The sequence below is a fragment of the Orcinus orca genome, chromosome 16 (assembly GCF_937001465.1).
Source record: "Orcinus orca chromosome 16, mOrcOrc1.1, whole genome shotgun sequence".
NCBI lineage: Eukaryota > Metazoa > Chordata > Mammalia > Artiodactyla > Delphinidae > Orcinus > Orcinus orca.
The window spans coordinates 31,385,526-31,405,538 of record NC_064574.1 but is presented as its reverse complement, the minus strand read 5'-3'; the positions used below and the strand labels follow the sequence as shown (position 1 = coordinate 31,405,538).

Genomic DNA, 20,013 nt, shown 5'->3' with positions numbered 1-20,013 from the left:
ATTACTATGAAGGAAATAAACAAAGGGAAACTGGGTATAATCATGGAAGTCTCCTCTTATGAGATAATAATTAAACTGAGATATAAATAAGTGAAAAGGAGCTGGCAACACATACCAGAAAGAGAGAGAGAGAGAGAGGTCGGGGTGTGGGGAGAGATGTTCCAGGCAGAGGGAATAGCAAGTGAAAACACCCTTAGATGGAAAAGAGCTTGGCTGGTCAAGGAACTGAAGGAAGAAGGAGTGGGAGCAGAGTGAGCAAGGAGGAGAGAGGTATGGGGTGAGACTGGAGAAATAGGTAGGCTCTAAGTCATGCAGGGATTTAGGGGTCATAGAACATAGTTCGGACTTTTGGTGCAGTGGGAGACTCTTGAAAACTTTTTATTGTCATAGCTAAATGGTTTTGAGTAAGAGAGTCCTGGTTGCAATGTGCAACATGGAAGCTGGAAGACCAGTAGGAAGCGGTCACAGTACATACAAAAAAGAAAATAGATACTTAAATACAAAGTTACATAGTTAAGATGGGACATATGATGGAAATTCATAAGCCACTGTTGAGACAGCAAAACTCTCTCAAATCTGTAATTACACTAAATTCATGTATGACCTCCAGGTTACAGGAGTTGAGCTTATTCTCTCCACTTGACAGAAGAGAAATCTGTGATCCAAAGAGGTGATACCTGGCTCAAGACTACAGAAGTCACTCACAGAACCAACCAGTCCCTTCAAGCCAGCTTCCATGCCTAACCGTCATGGGACCCAAGGTTTTCTGAGCCAAATTACCATGCATTCCCCTATTAAACCCACAAAACCCTTTGCTTGAAACACTACCCTCAATTTTGCCAGCTAAAAATTATCACCCTGATCCCCTCTCCCAGCTCTCCTAAATTTAAAAAAATGTAGATAGCCCATAAATAAACCCACATACTTTTGGTCAGTTAATCTACAACGAAGGGGGCAAGAATATACAATGGTGAAAATAGTCTGTTCAATAAGTGGTGCTAGGAAAACTGGACAGATACATGTAAAGGAATGAAATTAGAACATTCTCTAACACCATATACAAAAATGAACTCAAAATGGATTAAAGGTCTAAACGTTAGACCGGATACTATAAAACTCTTAGAGTAAAACTTAGGCAGAACACTCTTTGACATAAATTGCAGCAATAGTTTTTTTGAATTTGTCTCCTAAAGTAAAGGAAATAAAAGCAAAAATAAACAAATAGGACCTAATTAAACTTAAAAGCTTTTGCACAGCAAAGGAAACCATCGACAAAATGAAAAGATAGGGACTTCCCTGGTGGCATGGTGGTTAAGAATCCATCTGTCAATGCAGGGGACCCGGGTTCGATCCCTGGTTCGGGAAGATACCACATGCCATGGAGCAACTAATCCCGTGCACCACAACTACTGAAGCCCATGCGCCTAGAGCCCATGCTCCCCAACAACAGAAGCCACCACCTTTGCCTCAACTAGAGAAAGCCCCCGCACAGCAACAGAAGACCAAATGCAGCCAAAAATATAAATAAATAAATTTATATATTAAAAATAAAAAATGAAAAGACAACCTACTGAATGGAAGAAAATATTTTGCAAATGCTATGACCAATAAGGGGTTAATATCGAAAATATATAAACAGCTTGTACAACATCAAAAAAAAAACTATCAACTCGATTAAAAAATTGGCAGAAGACCTGAATACACATTTTTCCAAAGAAGATATACAGATGGCCAACAGGCACATGAAAAGATGCTCAACTTAGCTAATCATCAGAGGAATGCATATTAAGATGACCATGATATATCACCTCACACCTGTCAGAACAGTCATCATCAAAACGAACACAAATAATAAATGTTGGTGAGGATGTAGAGAAAAGGGAACCCTTGTGCACTGTTGCTGGGAATGTAAATTGGTGCAGCCATTGTGAAAAACAGTATGGAGTTTCCTCCAAAAACTAAAAATAGAACTACCATATGATCCAGCAATTCCACTCCTGGGTATATTAATCTGAAAAAAACAAAAACATTAATTCAAGACTACATGCACCCCAATGTTCAATTACCAAGATATGGAAGCAACCTAAGTGTCCATCAACAGATTAATAGATAAAAAAGATGTGGCACACAAACACAATGGAATACCACTCATCCATAAAAAGAAATTTTGCCATTTGAAGCAACATGGATGGACTTGGAGGGCATTATGCTAAGTGAAATAAGTCAGAGAAAGATTGTATGATATCACTTATATGTGAAATCTAAAAAATACAGCAAACTAGTGAATATAACAAAAAAAAAGAAGCAGATGCACAGATATAGAGAGCAAACTAGTGGTTATCAGTGGGGCCGGGGGTGTGTACAATATAGGGGTGAGGGAGTAGGAGGTACAAACTATGGGGTGTAAGATAGGCTACAAGGATGTATTGCACAACACAGGGAATACAGCCAATATTTTCTAATAACTGGAAATGGAGTGTAACCTTTAAAAATTCTATAATAGTTCTTTAATTAAAAAAAAAAAAGCTCAAGAAAAAAGAAAAATACGATTTGGGAATCACCAAAGTTCTCACCAGATCCACGAGGGGGCAAAACAGTCAGTGGACTTGCTTCCATCCTTTCTCTGGCTCCCAATCATGGAATACAGAGCAAAGATGAGGCGGACTCTGAGCTTGGGTGGGTAGGCAGGGGCCAAGGGCAGGAGAGGCCCCAGGAGCACGTCAACGGCTCTCCTTCCCTCATATCTACAGTGGAAAGGGTCTCTGCCACCCCCACTGCTAGACAGAAATGTGGTTTCAGCTTCTGAAAAGTCACAAACTCCCTTTGGTTTAAGTGATAATGTAAGACTCACCTGGTGCCAAGAAGGCAGGGCTTCTACATGTCAGTCAGGCATTGGCTGTGGGCTGCCAAGGGAGGGGCATATATCCTACCAAACACGGAGCTCTCTTTGGGCTTTGGGTAATTCTGCAGGGAATAAAGAAGACAGCGGTGAGCCAGTAGCAAGCAACATGAACCACAACTACAGATTGTACTCCGACCTGTAATGGGACCTTGATGAGGCACCAACAGTGTCTACTTCAGTCCTGTATCCAGTTTATTCCTGTCCGCATCCAGCCTCTCTCCTGCTCTTTCCACGGTAAGAACAGGGGATGGCCTATCCTCATGTGGACCCAGACACTGGGAGAGCGTTTTCACAGCAGCTGGGACAGAGTCTGTGAGAGTCTAATGGATCCTGAGGCCCGACCTCCTGCCACTGGAATCTTCTAAGCGGTTCCTCCTTTAGGAACCCAGGGGAATCTCTCTTGCCAAACATTTGCCTCCTCTCCTGTTTCCTACCTGACTACGGAGGGATTAGGTCATGCTCTTAGCTTTTGACACATTTTATTTTCCTGGGGACCAAGCTAACTTTTTATGGCTTTGCCAAAAACAAAGGTCCCATCCTCACCACTTTATCACTTAAACCATAAAATGTTTGTGTAAACCATAAAATGTTTGTGTAAACCATAAAATGTTTGTGTAAACCATAAAATGTTTTAGCTAAAAGAATGCTTTTCTACAGCAGAAATACATACCCACCCAGTCCCTCGTGGCTTTGGGAGCCCACTAAGCACGATAAAGGTTGATAACAACTGAACATCCAGTATCTGAATCTCCCATCTATCACTGAGGAAATCACCACTGACTTAGCACAGAAATTAAATGACGTTTTTTTCATTCCCTTTTCTAAAACTAAGGGCTTTGCCAATTGGATGCTTCCACCTGGGTCTTTGAATCCCCTGGGCTTCCTATGCCTAAGAAGTCTGCTTTTATCCCAGAGTCTCTGGACCCAGCATCAGTCCCCACTTCTGGCCTTTAGAATTTGCTTCGGTTGGGTCCTCCGACTAGGTGAGGGCTGGCCCCTCAATGCTCCCTGAGCTTGGATATCTCAGTCTGAGAAGTGATCTTAACCCTTAGAGCCCCATTCATGAGATACCAGGCCCCAGCGCAAAGCAGCTGGGAGATCCCATGCTCTCTTTACCCATTCTCATGGCCTCACCATGTGCCCTTCTGAATCTTCTGTAACTTATTGATCCTCTCACTACCTCTCTGACAGGGTGCTCTTTGCTCTTCTCTACCCAATACTCAATATTGGGCCCTTGGGGAGTACCCGGCTCTATGCTAAGGCTCAGCCTGTGTGTATCCCCTTGAAGGGATGAGATGGCAGAAACCATCTCATCCTTCAAGTCAGAGGCCCCCAGGCAGTCAGTGCTGGGGTTAGAGAGCTGACCCGGAATCTCTGTTTTGCCTCCTGTGCATAAAGATACCCCAGAAAACAGTAAAAAAAAAAAAAAAAAAAGAAAAAGAAAAAAGCCAACGTATTAGGTAAAACCCCATCAACTGACAGATAATCTTCACGTCTTCACTGTATATATTTCCTTGGCAGGTAAGAGACACCTAGGTCTGGTGGAGACAGATAGTTTTCTTTTCCTATTGTAAACTATTTTCATGGCCAAAACAGGGGTCAGATGCTTTGCAAATCAGGTACATGGGTCAGGTTGGGGACATGAGAGAGGGAGGGAGGAGGGAGGAGGGAGGAAAGAGAAAAAGAAGTGAAAACTCTTTCCCAAGAGCTGGAGAGAGCCTGCTCCACATCTTTCCTGAGGATTAGGAAAGGGCTGCAGACAAAGCAGATGGGCCTGAGTACGTGATGACCCCACCCTATAGCCTGGAATGAAAAGAGCTATCTTGCCCCACACGCCTACCCCACCTACCTCAGGTGCCCACACCATGGAGGCAGCTCATCCTGGGCTTCCTGTCAAACCATGTCAGAACATGTTGGGGGAATAAATTCCCTTCATTGATTCAGAATATGGAGGGCTTGGGCCCTCTCCATCTACTATAGTTGCCCTGGAATGTGGGTGAGCACCAGTTAACAATTGCTGGGAGATGATATCCAAAGGGCTCTTCTGGGAAAGACTTGCTGAGGGGCATGAGGCCTTGAGGAGAGAGGAAGACAGCAGTGGGGGAGCCCCAGAGTTACCCCCTTCTGCAAGTGCCTGCCTGGAACTGAAGACACAGGCCCTTGTGAGCATTAGAGCAGTACACACTTTGAACAGGCAGGGGGCTGGTGGGAGTCCCCATGATAGAATCTACAGGCTACAAAAAAAATGTGGAGTGGAGGAGGCAACAGAGTGAGGGTTAGGCCAGACAAAAGGGGCCTGAGGGAGGTCGTCTCCCAAATTGGTACTCTTGGAATCTATCTGGAACATATAAAAATAACCTTGGAGAGCAGGGGAGCTGGAGATCTGGCATGGATCTTCAAGGAGGCTGAAGGGAGACACAGCCCAGCTCTCCCGTAAGGTCTTCCTGATGAAGATACAGCAGAAAGAAAGGCAAAGCAAGATAGCTTGTGACTCCTCATTCCTGTTCCCTCACCATCTGGGACCTGGGAACAGAACGGAATTGATCTTAAGATGTACAGTTGCCACCTGACTGAGACTTGAAGGATGTGACACCAGTGAGTGAGCGGGGGGCTGTGCTGGCCACCAAGGGGCAGCTGTGAGCCCCACATCCTGGCCAACCTGCACAGCTCCTCCTCAAGGAAAGAAAGGCAGGAGAAGAGGCTAAAAGGGCAAAGTAGGAAGACCCTGAGCTCACCTCCTCCCAAGGACACACCATAAAAACAACTATTTATAGAGCACTATCAATGAGAATGACCTGAAGATTAGAAGAAAAGATCTTCTACAGCTTTATGAAGACATAAAGAAGGAGCCACAACAAGTCAAGTAGGAGGAATGGAGATGCAGTATAGTTAAGACTCACATCTCCAGGTAGGCAGTCCACAAACAGAAGGGTAATCACAATTGCAGTGATTCTCCTCAAGGAGAGGTGTCCAAGGCCCACGCTGGGCTCCCCAGCCTAGGGATCGTGCACCAGGAAGAAGAGCCCCCCGAACGTTTGGCTTTGAAGGTCATTGGGTCCAGAGAGCTATGGAAAACAGAGACTCCACTCTTAAAAAGGCACACACAAAAGCTCCATAACTGGTGACAGCCATTTTGGGGATCTCATCCTACCACAAGGACACTGGTGTTGGCAAGCACCATTTTGGAGTTATCCCTCTAGCTTATGAGGGCTGGGACCTGGCCTTGCCCATGAGCCAGTAAGCACCAGTCCTAAGACCCCCCAGGCCAAGCAGCTAGCTATATGGGACACAGCACCACTCACCAGCAGGCCAGCTGCCATAAACCCTTCTGTGTCCCACAGGAACCCTGAAACCTGGCCCTGCCCACCAGAGAGCCTAGAACTTGATCCTAAACCACCAGTGGGCTGAAACTAGCCCCATGATCCCCTGGGACCCACAACTACCACCAGGTGACTGGGCCCTGACCACTAGCAGGTCAAGTTGGGGATTCCCTGGGTCATACAGCCAGCCACACAAGGACCAGGTCCCACCCACTAGCAGCTGGCAGCCTCTGCACTAGGCAGGGCTAAGCAAACAACTGAGATGGGAATCAGCCATGCTTACCAGTGTGCTCACAGTAGTCAGACCAATCATAATAGAAGAGCCCACACAGCCCACATAGAGGGTAACCAAAGAGCATATAGCTCTGGTGTCCACAGGGGAGTGGGATACTGGGCCCTCTAGGATGTCCTACAGAAGGCAACTTCTCCAAAATCAGGAAACATAACCAACCTACTTAATGCATAGGAATAAAAACAGAAAATTAGGCAAAATGTGGTGAGAGAGGAACGTGTTCCAAATGAAAGAACAAGATAAAACACCAGAAGAAATAAGCAAGATGGAAATAAGCAATCTACCCAATAAAGAGTTCAGGATAGTGACCATGAAGATTATCAAAGAAGTTAGGAGAAGAATGGATGAACACAGTAAGAAGTTTAACAAAGAGTTAGAAAATATAAAAAAGAACCAAACAGAGCTGAAAAATACAATAACTGAAATAAGAAATACACTAGAAGGAATCAACAGTAGATTAGATGATACAGAGGAACAGATCAGTGAACTGAAAGAGACAGTAGTGGAAATCACTCAAGCTAGACAGAAAAAAAAGAAAAAAGAATTTTAAAAAGTGAGGACAGTTTAAGAGACCTCTGGGACAACATCCAGCATACTAATATTCTCATTACAGGAGGAGAGAGAGAAAGGCACAGAGAACATATTTGAAGACATAACAGCTGAAAACTTCCCTAAACTGTGAAAGGAAACAGACATCCATAGGAAGCACAGAGAGTCCCATTCAGTATCAACCCAAAGAGGACCACACCAAAACACACTGTAATTAAAATAGGAAAAATTAAATATAAAGAGAAAATATTAAAAGCAGCAAGGGAAAAGCAACTAGTTACATACAAGGGAACTCCGATAAGGCTATCAGCTGACTTTTCAGCAGAAACTCTGCAGGCTAGAAGGGAGTGGCACTATATATTTAGAGTAATGAAAGGAAAACACCTACAACCAAGAATACTCTACCAGGTAAGCCTATTATTCAGATTTGAAAGAAAGAAAAGAGTTTTACAGACTAGCAAAAGCTAAAATAGTTCAGCACCATTAAACTGGCTTTACAAGAAATGATAAAGGGTCTTCTCTAAGTGGAAAAGAAAAGGTCACAACTAGAAATATAGAAATTAGTAGGGAAACATCTCATTGGTAAAGGCAAATATACAGTAAAGGTAGGAGATCAACCACTTATAAAGCTAGTAGGAAGGTTAAAAGACAAAAGGAGTAAAATCATCTATATCTACAATAAATAGTTAATGATGTAAAATATGATGTCAAACACAGCAAACATGGGGGGGCGGGGGGTAAAAATGCAGAGTTGTTAAAATGCATTTGAATTTAAGAGATCAGCATCTTAAAATAATCACGTGTATGTATAGATTGCTATATATCAACCTCATGGTAACCACAGACCAAAAATCTGTAATAGATACACACACATAAATGGAAAATCTATACACACACACAAAAGAGAAAGGAATCCAAACATAACACCAAAGATCAAATGATAAGAGAAGAGAGTAAAAAAAGGAGGAACAAAAAAAGAACTATATATATGTATAGTTCTTATATAAATATATATAGTTCTTACATAAATGTATATATATATATTTATATTTGGCCACACCACATGGCTTGCAGGATCTTAGTTCCCTGACCAGAGACTGAACCCGTGCCCTCAGCAGTAAAAGCATGGAGTCCTAATGACTGGACTGCCAGGGAATTCCCAGAAAGAACTACAAAAACAACTCAAAAACAATTAACAAAATGGTGGTAAGTACATATCAAATATAATTAATTTAATTGTAAATGGACTAAAAGACATAGAGTGGCTGAATGAATAAAAGAACAACACCCATATATATGCTGCCTACATGAGACTCACTCCATATTAAAATACACACAGAGACTGAAAATGAGATGGAAAACTGTATTCCATGCAAATGGAAACAAAAACAAAGTTGGAGGAGCAATACTTATATCAGATAAAATAGACATTCAAACAAACACTGTAAAAAAGACAAAGAAGGGCATTACATAATGATAAAGGGACCAATTCCACAAGAAGATATAGTAACTGTAAATATATATGCACCCACCATAGGAACACATAAATACATAAAGTAAATGTTAACGACATAAAACGGAGAAACTGACAGTAACATGATAATATTAGAGGCCCTTAACACCCCACGTATATCAAGACAGAAAATCAATAAGGAAACACTGACCTTAAATGACACTTTAGAGAATATGGGCTTAATAGATATTACAGAACATTCTATCCAAAAGCAAGAGAATACACATTCTTTTTTTTAAACATCTTTATTGGAGTATAAATGCTTTATAATGCTGTGTTAGTTTCTGCTGTATAACAAAGAGAATAAGCTATACGTATACATATATCCCCATATCCCCTCCCTCTTGCATCTCCCTCCCACCCTCTTTATCCCATCCCTCTGGGTGGTCACAAAGCATGGAGGTGATCTCCCTGTGCTATGCAGCTGCTTCCCACTAGCTATCTATTTTATATTTGATAATGTATATATGTCAATGTCACTCTCTCACTTCGTCCCAGCTTACCCTTCCCCCTCCCCACATCCTCAAGTCCGTGCTCTACATCTGCATCTTTATTCCTGTCCTCCTGCCTCTAGGTTCTTCAGAATCCTTTTTTGTTTGTTTGTTTTAGATTCCATATATCTGTGTTAGCATACGGTATTTGTTTTTCTCTTTCTGACTTACTTCACTCAGTATGACAGACTCTAGGTCCATCCACCTCACTACAAATAACTCAGTTTCGTTTCTTTTTATAGCTGAGTAATATTCCATTGTACATATGTGCCACATCTTCTTTATCCATTCATCTGTCGATGGACACTTAGGTTGCTTCCATGTCCTGACTATTGTAAATAGTGCTGCAATGAACATTGTGGTACCTGACTCTTTTTGAATTATGGTTTTCTCAGGGTATATGCCCAGTAGTGGGATTGCTGGGTCGTATGGTAGTTCTATTTTTAGTTTTTTAAGGAACCTCCATGCTGTTCTCAATAGTGAATGTATCAACTTACATTCCCACCAACAGTGCAAGAGGGTTCCCTTTTCTCCACACCCTCTCCAGCATTTACTGTTTGTACATTTTTTAATGATGGCCATTCTGGTGGGTGTGAGGTAGTTTTGATTTGCATTTCTCTACTGATTACTGATGTTGAGCATCCCTTCATGTGTTTGTTGGCAATCTGTATATCTTCTTTGGAGAAATGTCTATTTAGGTCTTCTGCCCATTTTTAGATTGTGTTGTTTGTTTATTTTTGATATTGAGCTGCGTCAGCTGCTTGTATATTTTGGAGATTAACCCTTCGTCAGTTGCTTCATTTGCAAATATTTTCTCTCATTCTGAGGGTTGTCTTTTGGTCTTGTTTATTGTTTCCTTTGCTGTGCAAAAGCTTTTAAGTTTAATTAGGTCCCATTTGTTTATTTTTGTTTTTATTTCCATTTTTCTGGGAAGTGGTTCAAAAGGGATCTTGCTGTGATTTCTGTCATAGAGTGTTCTGCCTACGTTTTCCTCTAAGAGTTTTATAGTGTATGGCCTTGCATTTAGTTCTTTAATCCATTTTGAGTTTATTTTTGTGTATGTTGTTAAGGGAGTGTTCTAATTTCATTTTTTTGCATGTAGCTGTCCAGTTTTCCCAGCACCACTTATTGAAGAGGCTGTCTTTTCTCCGTTGTATATTCTTGCCTCCTTTACCAAAGATAAGGTGACTGTATGTGCATGGGTTTATCTCTGGGCTCTCTATCCTGTTATCATATGGTTTTTCATCCTTCAATTTGTTAATATGGTGTATCACATTGATTGATTTGCATATATTGAAGAATCCTTGCATTCCTGGGATAAACCCCACTTGATCATGGTGTATGACCCTTTTAATGTGTTGTTGGGTTTTGTTTGCTAGTATTTTTTGAGGATTATTGCTTCTATGTTCATCAGTGATATTGGCCTGTAGTTTTCTTTTTTTGTGACATCTTTGTCTGGTTTTGGTATCAGGGTGATGGTGGCCTCATAGAATGAGTTTGGGAATGTTCTGCCTTCAGCTGTATTTTGGAAGAGTTTGAGAAGTGTGGATGTTAGCTCTTCTCTAAATGTTTCATAGAATTCGCCTGTGAAGCCATCTGGTTCTGGGCTTTCGTTTGTTGGAATATTTTAATCACAGTTTCAATTTCAGTGCTTGTGATTGGTCTGTTTATATTTTCTATTTCTTCCTGGTTCAGTCTTGGAAGGTTGTGCTTTTCTAAGAATTTTTCCATTTCTTCCAGGTTGTCCATTTTATTGGCATATAGTTGCTTGTAGTAATCTCTCAGGATACTTTGTATTTCCACAGTGCCAATTGTTACTTCTACTTTTTAATTTCTAATTCTATTTATTTGAGTCTTTTCCCTTTTTTTCTTGATGAGTCTGGGTAATGGTTTATCAATTTTATTTATTTTCTCAAAGAACCAGCTTTTAGTTTTATTGATCTTTGCTATTGTGTCCTTCATTTCTTTTTCATTTATTTCTGATCTGATCTTTATGATTTCTTTCCTTCTGCTAACTTTGATTTTTTTTGTTCTTCTTCTTCTTCTTTCTCTAATTGCTTTAAGTGTAATGTTAGGTTGTTTATTTGAGATGCTTCTTGTTTCTTGAAGTAGGATTGTATTGCTATAAACTTCCCTCTTAGAAATGCTTTTGCTGCATCCCATAAGTTTTTGGTTGTTGTATTTTCATTGTCATTTGTTTCTAGGTATTTTTTTAATTTCTTCTTTGATTTCTTCAGTGATCTCTTGGTTATTTAGTAGTGCAGTGTTTAGCCTCCACGTGTTTGTATTTTTTACAGGTTTTTTTTTTCCTGTAATTGATACCTAGTCTCATAACGTTTTGTTCAGAAAAGATACTTGATACGATTTCAATTTTCTTAAATTTACCAAGGCTTGATTTGTGACCCAAGGTATGATCTCTCCTGGAGAATGTTGCATGAGCACTTGAGAAGAAAGTGTATTCTGTTGTTTTTGGATAGAATGTCCTACAAATATCAATTAAGTCCAGCTTGTTTAATGTATCATTTAAAGCTTGTGTTTCCTTATTTATTTTCATTTTGGATGATCTGTCCATTGGTGAAAGTGGGGTTAAAGTCCCCTACTATGATTGTGTTACTGCCAATTTCCCCTTTTATGGCTGTTAGTTTTTGCCTTATGTATTGAGGTGTTCCTATGTTGGGTCCATAAATATTTACAATTGTTATATCTTCTTGGACTAATCCCTTGATCATTATGTAGTGTCCTTCATTGTCTCTTGTAATAGTCTTTATTTTAAAGTCTATTTTGTCTGATATGAAAATTGCTACTCCAGCTTTCTTTTGATTTCCATTTGCTTGGAGTATCTTTTTGCATCCCCTCACTTTCAGTGTGTATGTGTCCCTAGGTCTGAAGTGGGTCTCTTGTAGACAGTATATATACAGGTCTTGTTTTTTGTATCCATTCAGCCAGGCTATCTCTTTTGGATGGAGCATTTAATCCATTTACATTTAAGGTAGTCATTGATATGTATGTTCCTAATGCCATTTTCTTAATTGTTCTGGGTTTGTTTTTGTAGGTCTTTTCCTTCTCTTGTGTTTCCTCCCTAGAGAAGTTCCTTTAGCATTTGTTGTAAAGCTGGTTGGGTGGTGCTGAATTCTCTTAGCTTTTGCTGGTCTGTAAAATTTTTAATTTCTCCATTGAATCTGAATGAGATCCTTGCTGAGTAGAGTAATCTTGGCTGTAGGTTTTTCCCTTTCATCACTTTAAATATGTCCTGCCACTCCCTTCTGGCTTGCAGAATTTCTGCTGAAAGATCAGCTGTTAACCTTATGGGGATTCCCTTTTATGTTATTTTTTGCTTTTCTCTTGCTGCTTTTAATATTTCTTCTTTGTATTTAATTTTTGATAGATTGATTAATATGTGTCTTGGCGTGTTTCTCCTTGGATTTGTCCTGTATGGGACTCTCTGTGCTTCCTGGACTTGATTGACTATTTACTTTCTCATATTAGGGAAGTTTTCAACTATAATCTCTTCAAATATTTTCTCAGTCCCTCTCTTTTTCTCTTCTACTTCTGGAACCCCTATAATTCAAATGTTGGTGCATTTAATGTTGTACCAGAGGTCTCTGAGACTGTCTCAATTCTTTTCATTCTTTTTTCTTCATTCTGCTCTGTGGTAGTTATTTCCACTCTTTTATGTTCCCAGTCACTTATCCATTCTTCTGCCTCAGTTATTCTGCTATTGATTCCTCCTAGAGAATTTTTAATTTCATTTATTGTATTGTTCATCATTGTTTGTTCTTTAGTTCTTCTAGGTCCTTGTTAAATGTAGCTTGTATTTTCTCCATTCTATTTCCAAGATCTTCGATATCTTTACTATCATTATTCTGAATTCTTTTTCAGGTAGACTGCCTATTTCCTCTTCATTTGTTGGTCTGGTGGGTTTTTACTTTGCTCCTCATCTGTTGCATATTTCTCTGTCTTCTCATTTTGCTTAACTTACTGTGTTGGGGGTCTCCTTTTTGCAGGCTGCAGGTTCATAGTTCCCATTGTTTTTAGTGTCTGCCCCCAGTGGCTAAGGTTGGTTCAGTTGGTTGTGTAGGCTTCCTGGTGGAGGAGACTGGTGCCTGTGTTCTGGCGGATGAGGCTGGATCTTGTCTTTCTGGTGAGCAGGACTGTGTCTAATGGTGTGTTTTTCAGTGTCTGTGAACTTATTATGATTTTAGGCACCCTCTCTGATAATGGGTGGGGTTGTGTTCCTGTCTTGCTAGTTGTTTGGCATTGAGTGTCCAGCACTGGAGCTTGCTGGTTGTTGAGGGGAGCTGGGTCTTAGCGTTGAGACAGAGATGTCTGGGAGAGCTCTTGCAGATTGATATTATGTGGGACTGGGAGGTCTTTGGTGGTCCAGTGTCCTGAACTCAGCTCTCCCACCTCAGAGCCTCAGGCGTGACACCCAGCTGGAGCACCACAACTCAGCTGCGGCAGGCACCTGAGGACAAGATGGTGGCAAGCGTGGCCGAAGCAGCATGGCAGGCTGGGTGCATGCTACATGATGTGCAGAACGTGCCACCACTGCAACCACTGCATGGGAGAGAGCTCACAAGGGGGGCTGCACAGCTGCGAGCTGCGAGCAGAGCCAGTCCACACAGGTGCTTTGATTCAGAGTTTCAGCTCTGATCTGATGAAGAAATCTTCCTTAAACTTCTTTGAACCCTGGAAATGATTCAACTTGATCAGCAATTCCATAATGTGTCCAAGTGCCAAGAAACTTTAGAATTGGGGGGTACTCCAGAGAGCCCCCAGCACAGGTCAGGCAGTTCTTTCTGAAGCACCAGGAAGACCACACATTCTTTTCAAGTGCACATGGAACATTCTCCAGGACAGATCACATGCTAGGCCACAAAACAGCCTCAGTAAATTTAAGAAAATTGAAATCATATCAAATATCTTTTCTGACTAAAATGCTATGAGACTAGAAATCAACTACAAGGGGGGAAAACTGCAAAAAGAAATCATAGAAGAAATTCTAAAATGCCTGGAGACAAAAAATAAAAACAGAACAATCTAAAATCTATGCAGGATGCAGGAAAAGCAGTTCTAAGAGGAACATTTATAGAGATACAAGCCTACCTCAGGGAACAAGAAAAACTCAAATTAACATTACACTTAAAAGAACTAGAGGAAGAACAACATAACCCAAAGTTAGTAGAAGGAAAAAAATAATAAACATCAGAGCAGAAATAATGGAAATAGAAACAAAAAGAAAAGATCAATGAAACTAAGAGCTGATTCTTTGAAACGATAATCAAAATTGATAAAACGTTAGCCAGGCTGATCAAGAAAAAAAGAGAGAGGGCCCAAATCAATAAAATCAGAAATGAAAAAAGAGAAGTTACAACCAACATCACAGAATTACAAATGATCAAAGTGATTACTATGAATAATTTTACTCCATAAAATGGACAACGTAGAATAAATGAAAAAGATTATAGACACATACAACCTCTCAAGACTGAACCAGGAAGAAATAGAAAATATGACTAGACTGATTACCAGGAATGAAATTGAATCAGTAATTTTTAAAACTCCTAAGAAACAGAAGTCCAGAACCAGATGGTTTCACAGGTGAATTCTACCAAACATTTATTTATTTTTTTAATGTCTTTATTGGAGTATAATTGCTTTACAATGGTGTGTTAGTTTCTGCTTTATAACAAAGTGAATCAGTTATACATACACTTATATTCCCATATCTCTTCCCTCTTAGCAAACATTTAAAGAAGAGTTAACACTATTCTTCTGAAATAATTTCAAAAAAATTGCAGAGGAAAAAAATGCTTCTGAACTCAGTCTATGAGGCCAGCATCACCCTGATACCAAAACCAGATAAAAATATCTCAAAAAAAGAAAATTAAAGGCCAATATCACTAATGAGCATAGATGCAAAAATCCTCAACAAAATATTAGCAAACCAAATTCAACAATACATCAAAAACATCATACAGCATGAACAAATGGGATTTATCCCATGGATGCAAGTATGGTTCAATATCTGCACACATTAACAAATTGAAGAATAAAAGCCATATGATCATCTCAATAGATGCACAAAAAGCTTTTGACAAAATTCAACACCATTTATGAATAAAACTCTCAACAAAGTGGGTATAGAGGGAACATACTTCAATATAATAAAAGCTGTATGTGACAAGACCACAGCTAACATCATTGGTAAAACCTGAAAGTATTTCCTTGTTAGATCAGGAACAAACAAGTATGTCCACTCTCACTATTTTATTCAACATAGTATTGGAAGCCATGGTCACAGCAATCAGAAAAAGAAAGAAAAGAAGTACAAATTGGAAAGGAAGAAGTACTATTGACAGATGACATGATACTATACATAGAAAATCCTAAAGACACCACCAAAAAACTGTAAGAACTCATCAGTGAATTTCACAAAGTTGCTGGATGCAAAATTAATATACAGAAATTTGTTGCATTTCTATACCCTAACAATGAACTATCACAAAGAGAAATTAGGAAGACAATCTCATTTGCAATTGCATCAAAAAGAATAAAATACCTAGTAATGAATCCAACTAAGGAGGTAAAAACCTGTACTTGTAAAACTATAAAACACTGATAAAAGAAATTGAAGATGACACAAACAACTGGAAAGATATACCATGCTCATGAATTGGAAGAATTAATATTGTTAAAATGACAATAGTACCCAAGGCAATCTACATATTCAATGCAATCCCTATCAGAATACCAATGATATTTTTCACAAAACTAGAACAAATAATTCTAAAATTTGTATGGAAACACAAAAGACCTTGAACACCAAAACTGTTTTGAGAAAGAACAAAGCCAGAGGTACCACACTCATGATTTCAAACTATACTACAAAGCTATAGTAGTCAAAGCAGTATAGTACTGGCACAAAAAAACAGACACATAGATGAATGGAACAGGATAGAGATCCCAGAAAGGAACCCACATTTACATGGTCAATTAATCTATGATGAAGGAGGCAAGAATATACAGTGGGGAAAAGATAGCCTCTTTAACAAATGGTGTTGTGAAAACTGGACAGCTACATACAAAAGAATCAAACTGGACTACTTTCTCACACCATATACAAAAATAAGCTCAAAATGAATTAAATACTTATATTTAAGACCTGAAACCTTAAAAATTCTAGAGGAAAACATAGCAGTATGTTCACTGACATCAGTCTAGCAATATTTTTTAGGATATGTCTCCTCCTAAATAGGCAAGGGAGACAAAAGCAATAAAAAATGAGACTACAGCACACTAATAAGCTTTTGCACAACAAAGGAAACTACCAACAAAATGAAAAGGCTGCCTACTGAATGGGAGAATATATTTGCAAATTATATACCTGATAATGGGTTAATATCAAAAATACACAAAGAACTCATACAATTCAACATCAAAATTAAAAATAACCCAATTAAAAACTGGACAGAGGATCTGAATAGACATTTCCCCAAAGAAGACATATGGATAACCAATAGGCACATGAAAAGATGCTCAATATCACCAATCATCAGGAAAATGCAAGTCAAAAGTATATTGATATCACCTCGACCTGTCAGAATGGCTACTATCAAAAAGACAACAAAAAACAAGGGTTGGCAAGGGACTTCCCTGGTGGTGCAGTGGTTAAGCATCCACCTGCTAATGCAGTGGACTTGGGTTCAAGCCCTGGTCCAGGAAGATCCCACATGCCGCGGAGCAACTAAGCCCATGAGCCACTACTGAACCTGCGAGCCACAACTACTGAAGCCTGCGTGCCTAGAGCCTGTGCTCCTCAACAAGAGAAGCCCCACAATGAGAAGCTGCACACCACAACAAAAAGCCCGCGTGCAGCAACGAAGACCCAATGCACCCCAAATAAATAAATAAATAAATAATTTTTTAAATGGGTGCTTTAAAAAAAAAAAAAGAGTTGGCGAGGATGTGGAGAAAGGGAACACTCCTGCGTCGTTGGTGGAATGTAAGTTGGTGCAGCCACTATGGAAAACAGTATGGAGGTTCCTCAAAAATTGAAAATAGAACTACCATATAATCTAGCATTTCTACTCCTGAATATTTATCCAAAGGAAGAAAAACTAATTTGAAAAGATATGTGCACCCCAATGTTCATTGCACAATTTACAATAACCAAGATATGGAAGAAACCTAAGTACCCATCAATAGATGGGTGGATAAAGAAGATGTGAGATATATATATAGATATATAGATAGATAGATAGGTATAATATGATGATAGATGATGATGATAGATAGATAGATGATAGATAATTGATAGATAGATAGATATTACTCAGCCATGATAAAGAATGAAATCTTGGCATTGTGACAATATGGATGGACCTCTAGGGTATTATGCTAAGTGAAATAAGTCAGACAGAGAAAGACAAATACTGTATGATTTCACTTATATCTGAATCTAAGAAACAAATCAAATGAACAAATGCAGCAAAACAGAAACAAAGTCATAGATCTAGAGAACAAACAGATGGTTGCCCAAGGAAAGAAAGGGAGAGAGAGAAATAAGTGAGGGAGATTAATAGGTACAAACTTCCAGTTGCAAAATAAGTAAGTCATGGATGTGAAATGTAGAGAGAGGGGAATATAGTCAAAAATATGTAATACCTTCGTATGGTGACTTACCTTAACTAGACTTATCATGGTGATCATTTTGAAATGCATAGAGGAGTTCCCTGGTGGCCTAGTGGTTAGGATTCTGGGCTTTCACTACTGTGGCCCAGGTTCAATCTCTGGCTGGGGAACTGAGATCCCACAAGCCATGCAGTGCAGCCAAAAAAAAAGAGAAAATACAGACATATTAAATCACTATACTGGGCACCAGAAAATAACATAGGTCAACAAACAAAAACTCATAGAAAAATAGGTTTGATTTGTGGTTAACAGAGACTGGGGGTGGAGGGAATTGGATGAAGGTAATCAAAAGGTACAGACTTCCAGTTATAAGATAAATAAGCACTATGAATATAATGTACAACATGATTAGTATAAATAACACTGTGGTATGTTATATATGAAACTTATTAAGAGAGTAAATCCTGAGTTCTCATCACAAGGAAAAATTTTTTCTATTTCTTTTTTCTGTCTGTACAAGATGATGGATATACACTAAACTTATTGTGATAATCATTTCATGATGTATGTAAGTCAAATTATTAAGCTGTACACTTTAAACATATACGGTGCTATATGTCAATTATATCTCCAAAACTGGAAGAAAAATAAATAAAATAAAATAAGCCAGAAAAGAAAAAGCCGGGTTCTAGCTGGCTAAGACCTTGCTTTAAAAATTCCATCCAGGGGCTGTTCCAATGACCCCATGAGGGCTTCTCAGTTTGGGAGGGGTGAGATGCCCTCCAAGAAACCTTGGTCCCAATAGGCAGGCCCTAACTAAGCCAGCCAGGTTTCAGCCCTAAAACTGAGAACCTATACTATAATAACTTGGCCTTGGTGGGAACTCCAATCCTGGCCTGAGACTGTCTCCCCAATGCATTGCAGTCTTTTGTGTATTCAATATTTATTGAGAATCTACTATGCACCAGGCACCCTAGCAGACACTTGGGATTCTTCACTGAACAAATCAAAGACTCCGGCCCACCTGGGGCTTTTAGTCTCTGAAAAGAATGTGCCATCAAACCATTCACAGTTACCCCTGATTGGCCATAATGGATTGGGTGACTTGGAATTAAGCTATCCTGCACCTTACAACCTCAGACAGCTCAGTCAAGTGATTATGAGGAGGCTTGTCTTACAACTTGAGCCTTAGGTCTTCTGATCATCAGACCTCGAGAGTGATTAAGAGAACCAAGGAAGCCTGAGTCTAGGAGAGATCTCAATTTTTCAATAAGTATGTGACTTCTGTTTCTTTCTCCCAAAAGTTGAATCTAGCCCCTTATTGTTTGAAAATTGCAATGTGTTGCCATTTGACTAGTGTTATTCATGTAGCATTAATCTGCTGCTTATTTGATCTGAAATTGAAAGGCTCAAATAAAACTTGCACCTGGGTTTTATTGCATCATGAAGAACGGTCTGGAGAAGGGCCTTTGTGTATCAAGGTCCAAAATGTCAAAATCTCATCCTGTTTTTCCAAAGGTTGGTTCCCCTCCCTGGCTTCTCAGCATTCTTCCTGCATCTTCTCCAGATTTTAGCTGGAAATCTTAGTGTCACATCTAATTCTTCCCTCTCTTTTTTTCCCCAAAATAGTGTGGTGGAAGTGACAGAAAGCATTGCAAGGAATCTTAGAACAGCAGTAAACAAGAGTAAAGAAGAAGGAACAATGAAAAGCACAAAAATATGGGTAAATACAATAAATTTTTCTTCTCCTCTTGAGTTTTCTAAATTATGTTTGACAGTTAAAGCAAAATTTATAACACTGGGCTTCCCTGGTGGCACAGTGGTTAAGAATCCGCCTGCCAATGCAGGGGACACGGGTTTGAGCCCGGGCCCGGGAAGATGCAACATGTCACAGAGCAACTAAGCCCGTGAACCACAACTACTGAGCCTGTGCTCTAGAGTCTGCAAGCCACAACTGCTGAGCCTGCACTCCACAACTACTGAAGCCACATGCCCTAGAGCCCGTGCTCCACAGCAAGAGAAGCCACTGCAATGAGAAGCCCATCCACCACAACGAAGAGCAGCTCCCACTTGCCACAACTAGAGAAAGCCTGCACACAGCAACAAAGACACAGTGCAGCCAAAAATAAATAAATAAAATAAATTTATTTCAAAAAATTTATAACAAAATATGATATGGTTCTCGATGAATGTAGAGTAAATATTTAAGACAATTATATCATAAATGAAGGAAGGTAATGGGATATAAGGAAGGTAAGGTTTTATACTTCACTCAAACTGGGAAAGCATCAATACCAGTAGACTGTGTTAAG

General features: G+C 39.6%; 2 long non-coding RNA genes across 2 annotated transcripts; one reads left to right on the top strand and one right to left on the bottom strand.

Moving 5' to 3' along the window:
* Positions 1-1,519: 1,519 nt before the first annotated feature.
* Positions 1,520-19,317, bottom strand: LOC125961473 (uncharacterized). Its single transcript, XR_007472220.1, has 3 exons — positions 17,753-19,317; positions 2,852-2,964; positions 1,520-2,011 (listed from the first exon to the last, which is right to left on the bottom strand). It is a non-coding gene; the product is annotated as an uncharacterized LOC125961473 (long non-coding RNA).
* On the top strand, positions 2,945-19,456 carry LOC117198576 (uncharacterized). Its single transcript, XR_004479769.2, has 2 exons — positions 2,945-3,136; positions 19,331-19,456. It is a non-coding gene; the product is annotated as an uncharacterized LOC117198576 (long non-coding RNA).
* The last annotated feature ends 557 nt before the right edge of the window (positions 19,457-20,013 follow it).